Raw genomic sequence first — 20,143 nt, forward strand, 5'->3', positions numbered from 1 at the left:
TTATGGATTACAATTAGACTATAGAGAGCTGTAGGTTAGCAGATATGCATCAAAACAACTTTCAGCCTCTGAAGACGGGTCTTATAAAAAATATAAACAGAAGTTATTAATTGAATGTTTACCCCCCTTTTTAACTCCTACAATAAAACAAAAGCTCTTTTGGTGTTTAATATTTCATTGGGCTGCCAAAGCAATTGAAAAAAATGTTAACATTTCCCATTTAACCATGCAATATTCATAAGCACTTAGTAAGGCAACGCTCACCATCCCTGAATGGTGCGTTGCGTGTATGTACTGTAGTACGGCCAAGTGGCCAACCCTTACATTTCTCACAGGGACAAGAAGCGGGATGGTTTGAAATATATCACTAAAGTCCAGGGCAAAAAAGATCACATTGTTTGGCCCGACCACCTCACTCCCACTGAGCCCCAGAAGCATGTTTAGCCCATTAAGACCTGAGGCCGATTCTACAAAATATGTCTTCTAAATAAGTGGTTCTCAAACTTGTTTGTGCCAGATTCTCAGGCGTGGCGGCCTGGACCAACAGCTTTTTCTCTGGATTCTCGGGTTGGGGCAGTAAATGAGTTATACAACTTAACTAACACAACTGTAGTGGTTGTAGTTGCTCTTATCCTGTGTGCCAGGTATGACCACTACTGGTTTAGAAGTGGTATTGCATGAACCTCAAACGTGCAATACATCCTCTGCCCAAACAGGATTTTTGTATTCGCTCGGCAGTAGAACTGTTGGCACTTGTGTCGCGTGCGGGACCCGGTTTCGAATCATGGGTAGGAGTCAGGACATAATAGTCACGGATTGTTTGGCCTTTGCATTGTGCGTATTGACCCAGATGACCATGTATTCACACACTGTAGTAGTAGTTCCCAAACCTTTTAGCTTGTGACCCGACAGAGGCCCAAAACCCGAACTAGTGAAAACAGCTGGTCTACAAGCTCACAACGTGTCGCTTGGCGCCGCGATGTGAGCTTGTAGATCAGCTAATTTCACTACTTCTTAAACATTCGTTTTCTAATTTATGGAATTTCTTTGATTTTTATTTGATAAAATTAATGGCTTTAGAAAAATGAATTAATGACTTAGAAAAATCTTATGTTTTTTGAAAATGTTTTGAAATAACAATAATTAAAAACAAAATATAGAAAACAGAAAATGAAGGGACCCATAAAAATGCGTCCGTGACCCACAAATCGGTGCCGACCCACTGTTTGGGAATCGGTGCTGTACTGTACTGTATTGCACTGTACTGTACTGTACTGTACTGTACTGTACTGTACTGTACTGTACTACTTACTGTGGAAGCTCAGCTGGTCATTCTCCAAGGAAGAGGGGGGACTCTGCTCCTTAGAGCTCCCCAAGGGGCAGTGAGTTCCAGGCAGGCGGCTGAGGCGGCCGTGGGTCCCTGTCCAGCTGCCTCCCTCGTCTAGAGGGGGGCCAGAGGGTCAGAGACATGGCTCCCTGTGACACTGAATTTTCTGCTTGAGTGTGATCGTGCCTGCTGGGAGGGAATCTCAAGATTGTGTGTGTGTGTGTGTGTGTGTGTGTGTGTGTGTGTGTGTGTGTGTGCGTGTGCGTGTGCGTGTGCGTGTGCGTGCATATGAAACATATTTATGCAGGGTTTTGCTTCAAGCACATCTTATTTCTCAATGTTTAATATTCATCTGCTGCGTGTCAACACAGCTCAATCGAAATGCTGACACAAGTAATCTTTTGATGATCCCATAGAGGGCGCTTTGGTTGCTCCACCACCAGTGCAACAAAACCTTGATTACAATTTATGTTATTAAAGTTGAGGATTGTTTCTAAGAAAGTACTTATTGCTATTGCTATTATTTATTTGCTATTGCTATTTCTACTCTAAGACCCCCCCCCCAGGTTCTTTGATTTGGTTGTTATTACAGTGAGGCCTGATGGAGAGGTGAGTAAAGTGAAATGCAACAGCTCAGGAGGAACTTTCCCCACTATGAGATGATGGTGTGCATAGGGCTGTCACAATTATTACATAATCGTCTAATCGTGATTATTTGACATTATCGCAATTATTTTGTCATAATCGTGAATGTTGAAAAATGACAGAAATAGTGGAAATAGCAGATCTACAAGCTCACAACGCGTCGCATCGCGGCACGTTGTGAGCTTGTAGATCGGCTATTTCCACTATCAAAGTTATTTTTTAAGTAGTAAGTTGTCAAATATGTCAGTAATTTCTTTGGTTATGTGTCATATCTACCATGTACAACTTCAAAGCCTAAAAGCCATACAGAAATGTAATTATCAACGACAAAAACACAATTAAATCGTTAATCGCCAATTATTTGAGTGACAATTAATCGTCATGTAAAATGTCATATCGTGACAGCCCTAGGTGTGCATGTTAGCAGACTGTGCCTGATACCTCAATTTGACCTCCATATTACTTGCTGCATGGTGAATTGTACACTGTCAGTTTACCCAGCTCCAATGGACCAAATACATGACGAGGCATAACATTATGCTGAGTGGACATAAACGAGAATAGAGAGTAGACATGAGAAAAGAAACATGACAAACATCTGTGCTGATGTATGTTGTAGTATATGTCTGTCTCTTGCTATATCTGCTATTCTGTCAGCAAGGCAAGGAGTTTATGTAGGCTGCAATAAAACTGCAAAGTGGCTGCTCTTGTGTATAATATGGTAACATATTGTCTTACATTTTTCAGTTTGGTGAAGCACCTTGGTCTACTCTACCTCCTTTGTATGAAAGATGCTATATCAAAAATACGATGATAAAGTTCATCGTGTTATTAGAACTTACTTTGGAGGAAAGCGGAAATGAGTCTGAATGTACACATGCTGTGGGTCAAACAAAACAAATAACATGATGTTAGCTTAATTATCTTATTATGAATGAGAACAGAAATTGTGACAGTATCATTAATTGTAATGCTTCTATACATTAACTTTGGAAGATAACATAATGAATGATGTGGAGATAACAGCATAGCTTTTTCTACATGACACAATCATGATAAATAATTCCATAAAGTAAATATGAGACAGATAAATAGTATGTTCACATTCTCCCTTGCCATTTTGTATACATTTTATACATCCATCTGAGTAGCCATCGGCTGGGTGATTAAGAAAGATCTACAAAAACAAACATGATTGCTCTTCACTGTATCTCAAGTTTCCAGTCTTTGAAAATAGATTTTCATATCATACTGAAATAGACGGCTTCCTCAAAATTCAAACAAAGGGTATGCTTTGGCAGCAGTAATAATGTCAAGTATACCTTGAGTTGTAGTCAGTTAAGCATGCCAGAACACCGGTGGTCCTTTAACCACACAAACCCTTAACATTCTGCAGAAATAGTCTATCTACAAGCTCACAATGCTTTGCAACGCAACACGTTGCAAGATTGTAGATCGGCTATTTTTGCCGAAGTGATTTGGTGTAGTGGGGAAAAGGTATGGGGGGCCTAGTTTAGAACCCCTGGAGGACTGGAATAAAGTATATCGTGTTTAAGTGGTTAAGGAGTGAAGAGAGAGAAACATGACAAATACCCAGAGGGTAAATGGGAAAGTGGAGTGGAGTTGTTTGTGGGACAGAGTGTGTGAGGGAGAACGTGTTTCTGTTACCCTTATAGTTCATTTCAGGTTAATTGAATTCTTTTGGAATGCAGACTACAGAGGCACTTGAGAGGGGGGACATGAGCAGGAGAGCCCGCCTCTCATTGGTAATGGTCTGGTTTTGTTTGTTTTCATATCCATGGCAGAGAACCTGACCCAAAAGTAAACTGAGGTCACTCTCAGAAGCATTCCTGTATCTGACTAATAAAACGCTACGCATGTCTGCTTCCTTTTGCCTGATGGCCAAAAAATGTCTGTCTTGTTTCCATAGGTCTCCAAACAAGCAGATCTTCATTCAAACGATGGCACCCAATGAATGTCAATACAACTATATCAAACAAAACTTTTGGCTACGAAATCCCTCAATAAGCAAAATCACAGCGCTGCATGAAACACATTACGCATCAATTCCCTTTGCATCCCATTCCCAACCACTCTCACACTTTCTTCCTGCACTTTTACTTTCATTCTCTCTAGGCAGCCCCTCCTGTGTTCCTGTTAGCTGATGAGGGAATTGGTCCTTTCATTGACAGATCCTTTCATTATCTTCTTTTAATCAAGCTTGTTAGTACTTTTTAATTAAGACTTCACAGACTCTTTTGATCCCATTTGATTTTGTGTGTGTGTGCTGGTGTACGTGCACGCGTGTGTGAGAGAAAGAGAAAGAAAGATACAACGAGAACGAGTGAGATCTTCCACTAGTCCCAATTCTGTGTGTGAAGATGACTGAGCGGCTTCAAACAGAAAAAGGGGGAGAATTGGCTGAAAAGCACCTTCTCCAGTTCGTTCTTCCAGTCCTTGAGGCTTGCGGACATGCATCTCCCAAGCCAACATGCGTCAGCCCCTGGAGATCCATACCAGACAGATGGTATCGGAGGCTGGTATCGGATGTCTATCGAGCTCCCCGCTGTCAGTTTGTTGTGATGATCAGACACATCCGTCCGTCAATACACCACAGCCCAGTAATCAAAGAAAAAGCACAACACAAAGCCCATTTAGAAAGCCAAACTAAACTTTACTTGGATTTCATTGGAGAGTTCATGGCCACAAACTTTCTTCTCAGCACGGAAATGGAGAGTAAAGAAAAAGATGAATAACAGCATACTCTGCTTCATATACCTTAGATGATTTATTCACCTCAACGGTGGTGATGTGAATAGATAGTGAGAGTGTGGTTATTCTTTTTCTATATAGTTATCTCTTTATTGATACGCTACTCCCTCACTCTGTATCCAGCACATCTTTCCGTTGGTGTGTGTTCACCATTGCACCACTGTTGTGTTTTTTTTCTCCAGCACACATACATCAAGTGAATAACTGTTCGTCTCAATAATACAATAACACCATGGATTTTACAGTACTGACAAAGTAAGCCATGCCCATAAGTGAGGATGTTAGCATGTCAGACCGAGGGGGTGGATGGGAGAGGGGGAGGAACGACGACTATAGAAGGCCTTTGCTGTACTGTACATAACACTCACTGAGGGTCCTAATGGAAGGCTACGGGACCTCTTTCCCCAGGCGAGAAGGGATGCAGAAAGGGGTGTGGGGGATGGAATGAAGGCAGCCTTCGTCTGACAGGCCTGACCTATATCCCCCCTTTGCTTGGCAGAGAGCGAGAGAGAGAGAGAAAAACTGAGTGAGAGAATGAGAGAGAGGTTAATTGGAAGATATACAGTGCAAATGTGCCGTTTCTGTAGCTGTTGGTTCTCACTATATTTATTAGCATACAATGTTACTGTCATAAGAGTTCCCTGAAACAACGTTACATCGTTCTCCATAGTGTAGGTGTTTTGCTTTCATCCTCACTAGATTTACTTTGTGTGTGTTCATGTCAATAGCAGTTCTTTGATTGATTGATTGAAGACTTTTTCAGACAGAAATGTAAACAGCACGGGTCAGATATTTAAGCTAAAGGGATGGCACAAAAAAGGTCCAGGGGACTTGTTTCCATTGTGGACATATAATGGTTTTTATTTTTGTATGCATGCATAGTATTTGTGTCTGATTATTCAATATTCATCATTCAAAAAAGAACTGCTAAGAAGCTAAAGTGTGTGTGTCTGTGCGTGCGTGCGTGCGTGCGCGCGTGTGTGTGTGTGTGTGTGCATGACTGCGTGTGTGTGTGTGTGTGTGTGTGTGTGTGTGTGTGTGTGTGTGGTCCCTGTAGTGAGACAGACAGGCCTTTCTGCCTCGTTTACTGATGGGGGCTGTTCGGCTTCCAGACAATTTAGCAAAGGAAACTCGAGTCGGCACAACAAACATACTGATCCAGGCAATAACAGAGGGCACACACACAATGCAACACACACATCACCGAGACATGCATACAGATGCACACATGTTATGTACAATATACACAAAAGATCCATAGTAAACAAAACGAAATATATAGTAAATGAATTAACATCAACAAAGTTTGATGTACCGTATGTTGTACAGTATGTGGTTTGATTGGAAGGAAGTGGTATTTGAGTGGTAATGGGACTGATGACGTCTCAGGCAAACTCCCTTTGTTAATGCCCTGATGGTCCTCTCACCATCTTGCTGGGAGGTGATCTCTCTCTCTCTCTCTCTCTCTCTCTCTCTCTCTCTCTCAGAGCAGGGATATATACATTGGTTTTTAAGGTGGTTGGGTCCCATTTGATATCCTTCTCCCATCACAGCAGCTCACGAATCTTGCTGCTGTGTTTGCACATTGTTTTACTTCACCCAGCAGGTATGGGAGTTTTTCATCATTGGTCATGTTTTCAAACTCTCCTTGTGTGGTTAAGATCTGTGGGAAGTACCGGTATGTGTCTCTGATGTCTTGGTACAGTGGACAGGTGGTTAGGAAGTGTAGCTCAGTTTCCACTTCATTTTGTGTGCAGTGGGTGCAAAGTCTGTTTTCTCTATGGAGCCAGGTATGCCTATGACGTCCTTTCTCGATTGCAAGACTGTGCTCACTGAGTCTGTACCTAGTCAAGATTTTTCTTTGTTTTGGCTCTCTCTTCAGGCTTTAAGATTCACCTGTCTTGGTGAGAGCTCACAGCTTCTCATCTGCCCCTAACGTAGAGGAGTACAGAGGAGAGGATGCGAGGAAGAGTATATAGGCCAGCCAGGGCAAGAGAAGAGCAAGCAAGGGTAGAGGGTAAGGGACGATTGAGGAAGGGGAGAGGATGGGAGCGAGGAAAGGATAAGGATGGGGTAGGGTGAGAGGGAAGAATGAGGAAGGGAAAGGATCAGGTAGGGTGAGGGAAGAATGGGTCAAAGGGAGAGAGATGGAGAGGACACAGGATAGAAAAACAACATAGATACTTACAGTAGGGGCATGGGGCCCATGTGGCATTGCAGAACTGGCATAGGGAAGCAGAGCATTGCGTGCGTGTGTTTGTGTTCCTGTCCGGTCACTGTAGTTCAAAAGCTGAACCGCATCCCAAGGCTTGGTAATGACGCGGCTGGCCACAACAGACTACAATAACCAACAGTCCACGGCTGGCCAATTACTGTCTGCCACAATTATATTTCCAATTCAGAGGTAACAGGGGAAAGTGGCACAACTCAACTAATCATTTCGAGCAATTACTTTTAAAACTAATTAGAACGTCAGGGTCAGTTGTGCGTGCCCAAGGTTTTTGTTTGTGTTTTTGTTGATGTTTTCACTTTGTGAAACGGGTGGACTTGATGGATAAAGATGCAAGAGGGGCCAACATCAGTGACGGCGCAAGCCAAACATCAACCCCATCTACTGATAGAGAGACATGGTCATTGTGGGAATATGTGTTCAGAAATCCATTTGGTAAAGAGGATGCTGTGTTCATGCTGGGACTTTGGATGGGAAATTTGAATAGAGCACGTAATGTCACCTCAAATGCTCAGAGTTTTTTTCAGAGTTGCCCAACAGTTTAGACAACTGTGAACCAAAGATGTGACACGGATCACGGAAACGCACTTGAAACTCACATCCACTGATACGCTGGGCTTTCCACACAACCCTCTGGAATGCTTTGCGGTTGAGGGCAGTATCGTTTCTGTACCAGGCAGTGATGCAGCTGATCAGGATGCCTCTCAGTGGTGCCTCTGTAGAAGGCTCTTAGGACCTTGGCCGCATGTCTATCTTCTTCAGTTGCCTGAGGTGAAAGAGGTGTTGCTGTGCCTTCTTCACCACATGGCCGTTGTGCACATCCCAGTAAATGCCAAAGAACTTGAAATCTCCACTGCAGTGCCGTCAATGTGGATGTGGGTCTTGTCAACGTTTCTTCTTGTACTGTAGACCGTCTCATCATTCTCCCTACAGTCGCAATAATACAGTACAGGTTGTTAACCATCCATGTCAGTTCTTAGTACCATGAGCTGGAAAACAGACACACATTCAGCATACATTACACCGACCCAGCACACAGATTTAAAATGAGTTGTCAAAAAAGAAAATATATATTTTTAAATTATATACAGTATATATGCCATGGTTATTGTGCAAAATATACCAGTTAAAATAGTAGCTAGTTAAAATAGTTAAAAATGTCAAATGTACTCCTGGATCAGACGGATAAAACATCCGATAAAAAGCAAGGGATCCGGGCACAGCAGGGCACTCAGTGTAAAAAGGAGGAAACAGACTTTATTATTACAAGGCAAATGCCAAAAACACATTTGCCTTGTAAAAATAAAGGCTGCTTCCTCCTTTTTACACTGAGTGCCCGGATCCTCTGTTTTTTGTTGCACAATGTGACTTTCGCTATGTTACAGAGCTGTTCTTGTTTTCTGTATTGCATGTCTGAATTTCTGCAGGCCTATAACTACTGCAAGATTCATTGCTGCAGTACCAAGAAATAATCAGCAACCATGTCTGTCTGTCTGTCTGTCTGTCTGTCTTTCTGTCTGTCTGTCTGTCTGTCTGTCTGTCTGTCTGTCTGTCTGTCTGTCTGTCTGTCTGTCTGTCTGATTGATTGAATATTTTATTAGCAGTTTGCAAAAAAAGAACAGGAAAGTACAGTTCAATACAAGGATTTTAAACCAAAGAAAGCTTATGGCGTGTTTCCATTGGGGTTCTATGTAATTCTCAGTAGCCAATCTCTGCCCATGAGCGAGTCAGCTAGAATCAGAAGCTAGTGTTAGCCACACATCTGCTAAACTAAAGTTACTTATCGGCACACCGACACATAGCTATTCCGACCACCTAAACCTGACCCTTACCCTAACCTCAGTAAAACTAACGCTGGTGAAATGCTAACCTGGTGAAATGCTAACCTGTCGACGCTGGTGAATTCTAACCGGGTGAAATGCTAACCTGCCGACGCTGGTGAATGCTAACCTGGTGTTCGGAATGGGATGTGTCGGAATTGGAAACCCGTCAACCTGCTAAAGTTAGCTTTCAAATACCATAGTAGCCTAATGATGCCAAGAAAGGGTAACATTAGCTAAGGTTAGCTAGCTAGTCAACCTTTCCTGTCCGTCCTCCAGGGTTTTATAGGCACATGATAGGCTTACAGTAGCAGTAGCTCCATGGGTGCAACAGGGCCACAGGTAAGATTTGGGGCACATTGATCTAGTACAGTGGTTTTCAAAGTGGGTGACGGGGCAGGGGCACCCTGGGGTGCCGCGACAGCAGTCCAGGGGTGCCGCGAGATCATTTGATAATTTTTTTGGACACTCGAAGAAATATTTAGTATCATTTTAAACTTTAAGTACACAGTTATTTTTAGTCAGTTCTAAACAAAATGGCTATTATCTCAACATTTTCCTCACAACATAATAAAAAAAAAACAGCCGATCTACTTGTAGATCTGCTGTTTTCACTAGTTTAGTACATTTTATAGATGATAAATACAAAACGAACGGTTTTGGACATACAAGGTTTACACCTGACAACGACGATATGCTATAAATATGAGGTGCTGGGAGTGAAAATTATAATGTAGGGGTGCCTCGGATTAAAAAAATATTTAAGGGGTGCCCTGAGACAAAAAGGTTTGGGAACCCCTGATCTAGTACACTTTAAAAAGCATTGTACAGCTCTCTCAGTTACAAATGAATAAATTAACGATTTATAGTAGACCAATGAATGCTATTTCATTATAATACTCACCAAATCAATTTAACAGAGATAGCCTGTATATTTACTCTTTTTGCAGCAATGTATAATTTTTAAAGATGAAAGAAGAAGCAATGCATCCAAGTTACCATGAAGAGAGTCAGGAGAGCCTTGAAACATGACGTTTGTGGGACACAGAAGATGCAGATCGTGCAACGTACAGTACAGGCCCATGCACAGGTAGGCTACCAACCCTATTTCGGACATTGATTCATCTAATGATTAATCTTTTTCTTCATCAAAGAAGTGGACTAATCTCATTATTTTACTACTGATTAGTCAACATATGACAACAGGGGAGTTATGGATGACTGATTTATCCTGTGTGCACAGACTGATGTGTTGTCACACCTAGCTCTAATAATGTACTGTAGCCTACATGCTATGCAACATAATTCTGTTGTCTGCTTTGTTCACATTTTGTTTAAATAAGTTTCACTGTATTCTGCCAGAGGAAACAGTTTCCCTCCTATTCTTGAAGTGTGAATGAATAAAGGTTAGCCTGGTAGTATATGGCTGGACTGTGTATGAGCCGTGTGTATGTGTGGGTGTAGTATCATTAGCGACTGCCTGATGAGCAAAACTCTAATTATCTCCCCAGTCAGGAGGGTTTGAATCCCAGGCATAATCACAATCTGGATATTCTGAATGCCTGGTTGTCTCACCAGACCGAAAGGCATGGCCGAGACTATGTTTTCGGCCCTGTCCGTCGGTCCGTCTGTGGACAGCTAATCTCTGGCACCGTTGGCACGATGCCAGCGAAACCGTACACACACACACTCCCTGGGTGCCAGAGCAGAACCTCTGCTGCCCCCAATTCTTCACATGGTCCTGTTAGAGCGCCACCAGGAGGCAGGCAAAACACTTTTTTGTACTCCTATAGAATCAAATCGGTCCACAGTATCACTATAGTCATTAAACGAATTAAACAAATGCCACCCTTTTCACATTGGCCTGTTATAGCGCCACTAGTAGGTCGACCTTTGCAACACACATTTTTGGAACAAAATGCCTCAAATCATGAATGCAGCGTCAGATTACAGTGAAAGGCTGAAAAAGACATGGCACCCTTTTCACATTGGACTGTTATAGCACCACCAGGAGGCCACAATAACATACCTGACCTGGCGGAAACCTGTGCTCTGAAGAGCACTGCTTATGAAATGTTCCTCTGCAGTGGTGTAAAGTAACTTGTAAGACGCCTAAGGGCGACAAGCAACCTAGGTTGTGCAATGTCTTGGCCATCTGGCCAGTGATGTATATCGGACCAGTTAACCATATATGGAGATCCCTGGTACCCATATATGGAGACCCATGCACTGTATAGGGAGATATGCTGTGAGACCCCAAACATGCATACTCAGTTATTTGTTATGTGAAAGTCCTTTGACGTCTATGACATCTGACATCATACATACAATCCCTTTTATGCATTGCCAATATGGAGATCCCTGTCTGTAGAACCAGCCACACAAATATGGGCTGTCTTCCTCCATATATGGGCATTCCCATATGAAGTCCTGTTAGATATGGGCTTAATATTGATGACATCAGGGATCTCTATATATGGGCATAAAAGGGATTCTGTCAGTGTGGTTCCCCTGACATCACAGTGATGGCAAACCCATAGACCGTAAATTAAACTGTGACCTTCAGTCGCAACTAAGGACTGTTACTTTACGTAACAAAGTTTTTATATATTGCAGTATTGCTACTTTGACTTAAGTAAAACATGTGAAATCGAATATTACAGCTGGAGTATTAAAAGGAGTACTAAAATATTGTGTGTGTGTGTGTGTGTGTGTGTGTGTGTGTGTGTGTGTGTGTGTGTGTGTGTGTGTGTGTGTGTGCGTGCGTGCGTGCGTGCGTGCGTGCGTGCGTGCGTGCGTGCGTGCGTGCGTGCGTGCGTGTTTGTGCGCATGTGTGCGCATGTGTGTGTGTGTGTGTGTGTCAATGTTTCCAATCGGAAAATCTGCAAGATGGGCTGCGTTCCATATTTCATGAGTCTTGGGAGTTTCTCTTTTTTTTACCATACCGCTCTTAGACACGCACACCCCTGCTATACTGTACACATAGAGTAAAAAGACACACACAGGTTTGTATTATGTATACATGTAAGCATTGACCTGAAAATAGCTGATCTACAAGATCACAAGTTCACAACACAGCTTGTAGATCAGATATTTTTCCATGTGTGACATCGCCAAACTACTATACTTTCCTATTTGTAATACACACACACACACACACACACACACACACACACACACACACACACACACACACACACACACACACACACACACACACACACACACACACACACACACACACACACACACACACATACATGTAAATGTAAATAACCTGCTTAAACCTGCGGAAATTATGCCTCAGTAAGATCGATCCATCACATAATACATAACATGTAATGTGGTTACAGTGACAAACACAACTCTGAAACTAATATAGCTACTTAGCTACTTAAATAGGCGAGGCGGTGCCATAGTTTTGTACTTTTTCAGTTTTTCATGTGTCTAGGAGGTTGACAGTATTTAATTAGACCCTCTGGTGTGGTTGTTATGAGCAATTATGTATTCACTTTGTATTTGGGATTTCTCCCTGGAGGCTGACACCTTGTGGGTCAAAAGTGCAGGTCCAAAAACACAGATACAATTACATCATAGAATCAACCCCTCCCCTTTTACCATTCACCCAATACGTAATGAACTGGTGGGTGTGGCCACATAAAAACACATTTTAATTCTTTCTGTACACTTTTTGGGAAAGAATCTTCCTCCTAGTATAATCATAATAGCTGATAATCATGTTTTAGAGGGGGAAAAAAATCATGGCACCCCATCTTTAACCTAGATAACCCCATGGTTCTGTGTGGGATTGATTGCTGTGTTCTAGCTATAATGAAGCAACTTCTGCTGATGGTAGTGATGGTGCAGATTGTACTGATGACATGGATGGTACTGATGGGTTGGATGGGGAGCCAATTTAAATCTTGCAGGAGCGGGCGGTTTATGAATACCAGTGGGTGGGAATGCGTGGTAAAAAACTAACCCCACCATCCCGCAGTAACCGGATACAGCACACCAGAAGTATGTGTAGGTGTGCTTTACTTTAGCTTGATATGAAATTATGAACACATTTATCTTATGAACCCATTTATCTTATGGTTAGATGCAGAGGAGAACTTAAGTTCTAAATATGTTTCCCGACAGACAGGTATTTAATAGCCTACTGTCAACTAGTAGAGCCCACTTTGTCGCTGTCCTTGGTGCTGTAATGGCCATCTCTCTCTCTCTCTCTCTCTCTCTCTCCCTCTCTCTCTCTCTCTCTCTCTCTCTCTCTCTCTCTCTCTCTCTCTCTCTCTCTCTCTGTATCGATTTGTAATGTTTTGTGATAATGTCATGTGATACTGGACAGTATAATATTGCAGGATTATGTGTGGGCACTTACATTTCCTTTGCTGGCAGAAGTTGTCAGAAATCAAGGGCAGATACGGGAGTGGCAGTAATAAAACAGCAAAAGTTGCACCATCCGTGCATATACTGTATGCACATGCACGCACACACACACACACACACACACACACACACACACACACACACACACACACACACACACACACACACACACACACACACACACACACACACACACACACACACATGTCACAGTCACAGTCACAGTCAAAAGTTGAAGTCAATATTTACATTGTAGAGTTACTGTGTGTACACATCCAGTACACTGCCTCCAGTAGTTGTCATACCAGACTACCCCAGATGGAGCTATGGTTCATGATGAAATAGCTTAAAGGACAAACATGGTGTCACCTCTCCTGCTCTGACAGGGGCATTGTGACAGCTCTGCTCATAAGCATTCCACACAATTTCAAATTGGCTCATAATGCATGAGTTATTACATCTTCCCAGTCCTACAAGATATACAGTTCAAGGTTCGAGGTTGTACTTTATTGTTAATTATTTTGTACAGGTACATAAGGGATTTTTGTTTGGCTTCCTTCAGACAATGCAGCGGTATATATAACCAGTAAGACTCCCTAATCGGGAGATAAGCGACCGTCAGGTCGCAGCGTGATTTTAGGCCAAAATGTGTAGGAGAAGTGTCCAAAAATGTGTTTGTAAAAATCAGCCTGATGGTGGCGCTATATGGGACAGATCCATGTTGATGAGATGAGTGTAGCCATACTGTGTACCGATTTGCGTGATTTTAGGGCAAAATCTGTCGGAGCAGTGTCCAAAAATGTGTTTGAAAAAATCGTCCTGATGGTGGCGCTATATGGGACATATCCATTTTGATGACATGAGTGTAGACATGCTGTGTATCGATTTGCGTGATTTTAGGGCAAAATCTGTAGGAGTAGTGTCCAAAAATGTGTTTTAAAAAATCGGCCTGAAGGTGGCGCTAAATGTGACAGATCCATGTTGATGACATCAGTGTAGAGCAAGTGTGTACCGATTTGCGTGATTTTAGGGCAAAATTTGTAGGAGCAGTGTCCAAAAATGTGTTTTAAAGAATCGGCCTGAAGGTGGCGCTAAATGTGACATATCCATGTTGGGGTTAGGGTGAGATGAGTGTAGACATACTGTGTACCGATTTGCGTGATTTTAGGGCAAAAATTGTAGGAGCAGTGTCCAAAAATGTGTTTTTCAAAAATCGTCCTCATGGTGGCGCTAGAAGAGGGGCATGTGAGAATTGATGGAGGTTGTGGTTTGGCAGGCAAGGAGTATGTGTGCAAAAAATGGCATGGATCGGGGCAACGGTTGCGGAGATATGAGCAGAGCAAAAGTGTGACGTGTGACGTGTGACGGAGGGACAGACGGACAGACAGCTGGTGGAGGTTTTGGTAGTAAGTGCGACCTGACGGTCGCAATAACAGCAAACAACAAAGCAAATAGTAATAATAATAATAATAATAATAATAGGCCTAATGACGTAGAAAGTTTTAGGGAAAAGAAAGAGAGTGCAAAAAGCAAAAGAGCAAAGAGAGAATAAAAGAGCATCCTCAAATGTACATGTGCATAAAGTTTAGTATATTGTATACACCAACAGCATTTTTTACAATAGTTGCTACTGTACTTACCAGTTGTAAACAACTTCACGGTATATTCTACACTACAGTATGTGCAACTTCACACTCACAGTAAACATGTATGTACACTAGGTGCAATTCAACTTCATAGTATCTATTTACCGTATGTACAGTAGGTGCAGCTCAAGCATAATAGTGCAAGGAAGGGACAGGGACGCGTGATTATGGATCCCACTGGGAAAGATGGATGGAAACGGCATAGAGCGCTCGTTTTCAGTTATTGTCCACGACATTGCAAGCGGCGCGAAGGCCAGCGGTCCTTGGTCCTGCTCTTCGCCCCCGAGCGCCGCAGGCGCGAGTGGCTGCGAAGAGCGGGCCAGGGCCGCGCGGCCGGCGGAGCGCCGCGCGAGTTACGAAGCCGTGGTGAATGCAATCGTTATATTAGCGCACGATAAACGCAACGTTTGGTGCACCTCGCGCGGTCCAAGTGACTACAACGGAGCGCTCCCTACGTCCGGTTCAGCCAATCACAAGCTTCAAAAATGAGTCCGGGGCGTGGTTATCCATCTTTCCCAGTGGGATCCATAATCACGCGACAGGGACTGGGGGACGGGGGGCTAGCGATTCCTTTTGCCCTGTGCCTGATTGTTCGTGGAAAGAAGCTTTTTTGCAGTCTGTTGCTAGTAGCTTTGAGACTGCATAGTCGTTTTGTGGCAACATCTTAAATAGACCTTGGTTGGGATGTTTTCGATCTTTGATGATTCCACGGGCTTTGCTTACACAACGTTCGTTGTACATGGCTTGGATTGGGGGGAGATCACGTCCGCTGACGCGTTTGGTGGTCCGCACAACCCTCTGCAGTGCCTTGCAGTTGAGGTCGGTGCAGTTGCCATACGAGGCAGTGAAGCAGGCGTGGCGCCTCTATAAAAAGCTCTTAGGACTTTGGGACCCATCAGCTTTCTTCAGTTTTTGGAGAAATTAGAGCGTTGTTGTGCTTTCTTGACCACCCGCTCTGTCTGTACTGCCCAGGTGAGATCCTCAGTGATGTGCACTCCCAGGAATTTTGAACTATTTGACCCTCTCCACTGCAGCACCCCCGATCTGAATGGGTGAGTGGTCTCTAGGAGGCCTCTTGTAGTTGAATATTAGCATTTTTGTCTTGTCCACCTTGAGAGATAGTTTGTTCTCCTGGCACCATATTTCCAGGTTCTCCACTTCTCTCCTGTTAGCTGTTTCATCATCGTTCGTGATCAGGCCTTGACTATGGTGTCATCCGCAAACTTGATCACTTGGTTGGAGATGAACAGATCCACGCAGTCAAGGGTGTACAGGGCTCAAAACGCATCCCTGCGGGGCTCCTGTGCTGAGAGTCAGAGGGGCACAAGTTGTCGTTCCCATCCACACCACCTGACGTCTATGTGTCAGGAAGTCGAGGATCCAGCGGCAAATGCTTGAATTTAGATTGTCTATTTTTTCGGAGTGAGAATGTGTTGTTTGAGGGGAATTATGGTATTGAACGCTAAGCTGTAGTCAATGAATAGCATTCTCACTTATAACTTGTTTCTCTCAAGGTGTGAGACGGTGGAGTGGAGGGATGTGGCAATGGCGTCGTCAGTAGATCTGTTCTGACGATAAGCAAATTGCAGTCGAGTGTGAGTGGCAATTTGTCATTGATCCTGACGTGTTTGTCAAAGCATTTGCTCACCTTGAAATGGCTCCGTAGGATCTATGCAGTCTGCTTTAATAAAACTGACGAGCATTGAGGAAGATTTTAGGTTTTGTTTAAACTAAGCAGTGCTATTGAACAACATGCTTTACGCATCATCAGCGCCCACACCCTATCGGGGTTGGCCTTTCTGTGTGGAGTTTGCACGTTCTCCCCGTATCTCCTAGGGGATACCCTCACAAAAACATGCAGTAATCCTGGTCTTTATAATGCCTCCCCCTGGCCAGCCGGAGCGCCTGATGGAGGGGAAAGGAACTGGTTGGAATAACGTGTTTCTTCCACGCCACGCTACGTCCAAACCGGGGAAATCCCTACTGTCAGGTGAAAAGAAGCAACTTGGACTCCTCATGCATAGAAGGAAGCATGTGGTCAGTCCGTTGTCTCCCCAGGCGCGGCAGAGGGAGAGCAGAGACCAGGATTACATAGGCAATTGGCACTGGGTGAAAATGGGTTACAAAGTCATGGGATAAAAATTATAATTAAAAAAAAAAGAACAACATGCTGTACATTTTGTCTTCATTTTATTTTATCTTCTTTTTCTATACCAATTAACAATACATTTTATCCCCATTTCCTCAATTTAGTCATTATGCCATTCATTCCTCCCCACACATTTCTTATGTTATTATGTTAAAGGTGATTTTTTTCTTCAAAAACGGCCGTCGCTGACGTCAGCGACGGCAGCAAATCTGGACAGCCTGTTTTGAGAACCCGTGGGATGCTTTTAACCTCCGCCTTCCCAAAACCAGAGAAAGACACAATGGTCAGAAATGGGACTTTGTGAGGATAGAAGGTGCTAGTGGGACCCCAAAAAAAGGTTTTAAAATAGGAAAAGTTAAATTTCATGGTGTATCACCTTTAATGCTGCTATTATACCTTACTGGCTCACCTGCCAGTGAGGAGCCCCAACCGGGAGGATGCAGCGCCTCAATCCTAATACTCCTGTTCAACAACCCCCACCGACAGGCGCAATAGTTGCCAATTTCTAATTGCCAAGCTGCATGCACCGTGATGCAGGGGTGTCGCACCAAATTCTGGGCCCTGGGTACAAGGATTCACTGTGGGCCCCCCATGAATGTTCTTCATAGGGGGAGGGGGTTGAACTCATTTAGACTGGGAACGCATTATTATTTTGTGCTTTAACTGTTGAAAAATAGCAGATATACCGGTACAAGCTCACTGCGAGCTTGTAGATCTGCTATTTTTGAAAAATTCGTGCAAGTCTTTGGATATTTCAAATACTTCTAAGGTTTTTTGAAAAAACCTATGTTTCCATGTCAGTGGTGCTCAAACTCTTTCATGTCAAGGACCCTCAAAATGATATGTATTTGGCCACGGACCTCATCTCAAAATATTCAGTTCCAGGGACCCCCCAGAAGCAAAAATGTTGTTACAAATGTTCGCTTAAAAAATACATACTGTATATTCAAAGATTTGCACACATTTTCATGACTTTTCAAAATAGCAGATCTACAAGCTCGCAGCGAGTGCCTCACTGTAAGCTTGTATATCTGCTATTTTTCAATAGCTAAAGTATAAAATAATTAAGGCCCCTTCACTTGGGCCCTGGTAACTCAGTCCCACTCCCCCCCCCCCCCCCTGTGATGCCCCTGCCGTGATGGATTTGAGCCGCTAGACTATGCAGTGGTGGACAGATACTTTACCCCTGCGACACCCGAGCACACATGTTATTCGAATTGAAAGCATTTCATTTTGTTCTAATTTTATACTCATTTGTATTTTGTCTTTTCTGTGAGAAAGTTGTTTTCCTGCGTATAGTAACGTGATTATCTAAGCTTAAAAAACAGAGCATTGATTTAAATAGTTTAGTTTATCCATTTACTTACAATCTTAATACAGTAACTCTGTCAGTGCCTGTCATTGTCTGACATAATATACCTGTCACCCAAGTCCCAGAAGCCATTTCGGGCAATACCAGATTTCCAAAGTTCATCCCATGAGAATTTGCATGTGTTTTGTTTTTTGTAATGCCAGTCAGCCATACAGTATGTCGTCATTGTCGGGTAGAAACCTCGTATCTCAAAGTTTCAAATTTGTACGTTCTTTCACAAAGTAAAGCCCTGCTTCATCATACAAGGCCGTCGCACAAAAGTAGTGAAAACAGCAGATCTACAAGCACACAACGCCTCGCGGTGCGAGGCGTTGTGTGCTTGTAGATCGGCTGTTTTCACTAGTTTAAATCATTTTTTAAATTATAAATGCAAACCAAACGGTTTTGGACATACAAGGTTTTCACCCGACAACGACGAGGTGCTACCGACAAAAGAAAAACACTGCCATCAAACCAGAGTTTACTGCCTCTAATCCCCTTGTTCTCTCTTCCATGCCACACAGCTTGTTTTTGTTTGGAGAGATGATGGATGGATGGAAACTGCAAATTGAACAAATTGAAAAGGGAGTGCACTTTATCCTTATAACAATTTGCTTCATGTCATTGCACAGTACCATAATTATCATCGCGGTGAATACTAATTAGATATAAGAGATCAGCAATTGTTATTTGTTGTGTGACTATGGGAAGAGGGTAGAAAGTATGAATACAAACGCTATTTGGATGGAACGTTTGGCTACTGACCCATTAAAACAGCTTATTATTCACCATTACACAGCTTTAATTGATGTTTGTCTACATCCGAAGCCCAATCAATCCTTGTCAGAGTCACATGCCCGCCAATGTTCACTGCACATACTGTATCCATACTGTATCTATAGACTATAGCTCCACAAAGGGGTATGGTCCACATGGCACTCTGGTCCACGCACTGTTACGAGGAGACGAGATGAGATAGTCGGTAGAAAAGAAAGAGACATACGGGAGGGGAGGACCGGTTGGAATAAAAAGTTGAGAGAGAAGAGAGGTGCTTTGATTGACAGTTGTCTGGCCCGGTGCCTGTTTAGGTTGTTCCCCCTGCTGACCGCTATTATCTACAGAAGGACTTCCCCATCGCCTTGGCAGGGGCCGTGTCACCCCTCTCCCCTGGAGGATGCTATTGCATTGGGGAGGAGATGAATAGGGGTCCCCTCACTCCGTATGAGGTCTCTGTGTACTGAGTCTATACAGAGAGTGCACAGTGGAGTAAACAGGCTCTATGTCAACACTCCAGCGTCTCAGACAACCCCTTAAACACAGCGCTCTTCACACGGTCCCTTCTATAGCCGGGTTTGGAACTGGATGATCGGGGCCGACTTGAACGTGATCCCTATGGAGGGTGAACTCACCCACCGTCTTTATTTGAGAAAGGTTAGATTGTGGAGAGATAACGAATGGGTTCATCCACTCTTTTAAGCTAATAACATTCTGTCACAGTTAAAGGCAGAAAGAAAATTACTCACATGTTGGTGTGCTTAAGTTAATATTAACAAGAACAGTGTATATATATCAAATATATTTCATTAATTCTATTAATGTTTCACCCCATATCTAACACTGACTCTTTTTAATTTATCACCACATCACCACTGGCATGACATCAGAACCTGAATGACAAGAGTCACCTGTCACTGTAAGGCTTAGGCACTGGCTTCTCTAAAATGCCCTGACAGCCTGGGACTCAATCAAAGAACAGCAAGAGTGCGTGTAGCGTAGAGAATGCCTTTATCTTGTTTGTTGGCACACTGCATGGC

Source organism: Nannobrachium achirus (genome assembly GCF_963921795.1).
Source record: "Nannobrachium achirus genome assembly, chromosome: 7".
In the NCBI taxonomy this organism is placed as follows: Eukaryota; Metazoa; Chordata; class Actinopteri; order Myctophiformes; family Myctophidae; genus Nannobrachium; species Nannobrachium achirus.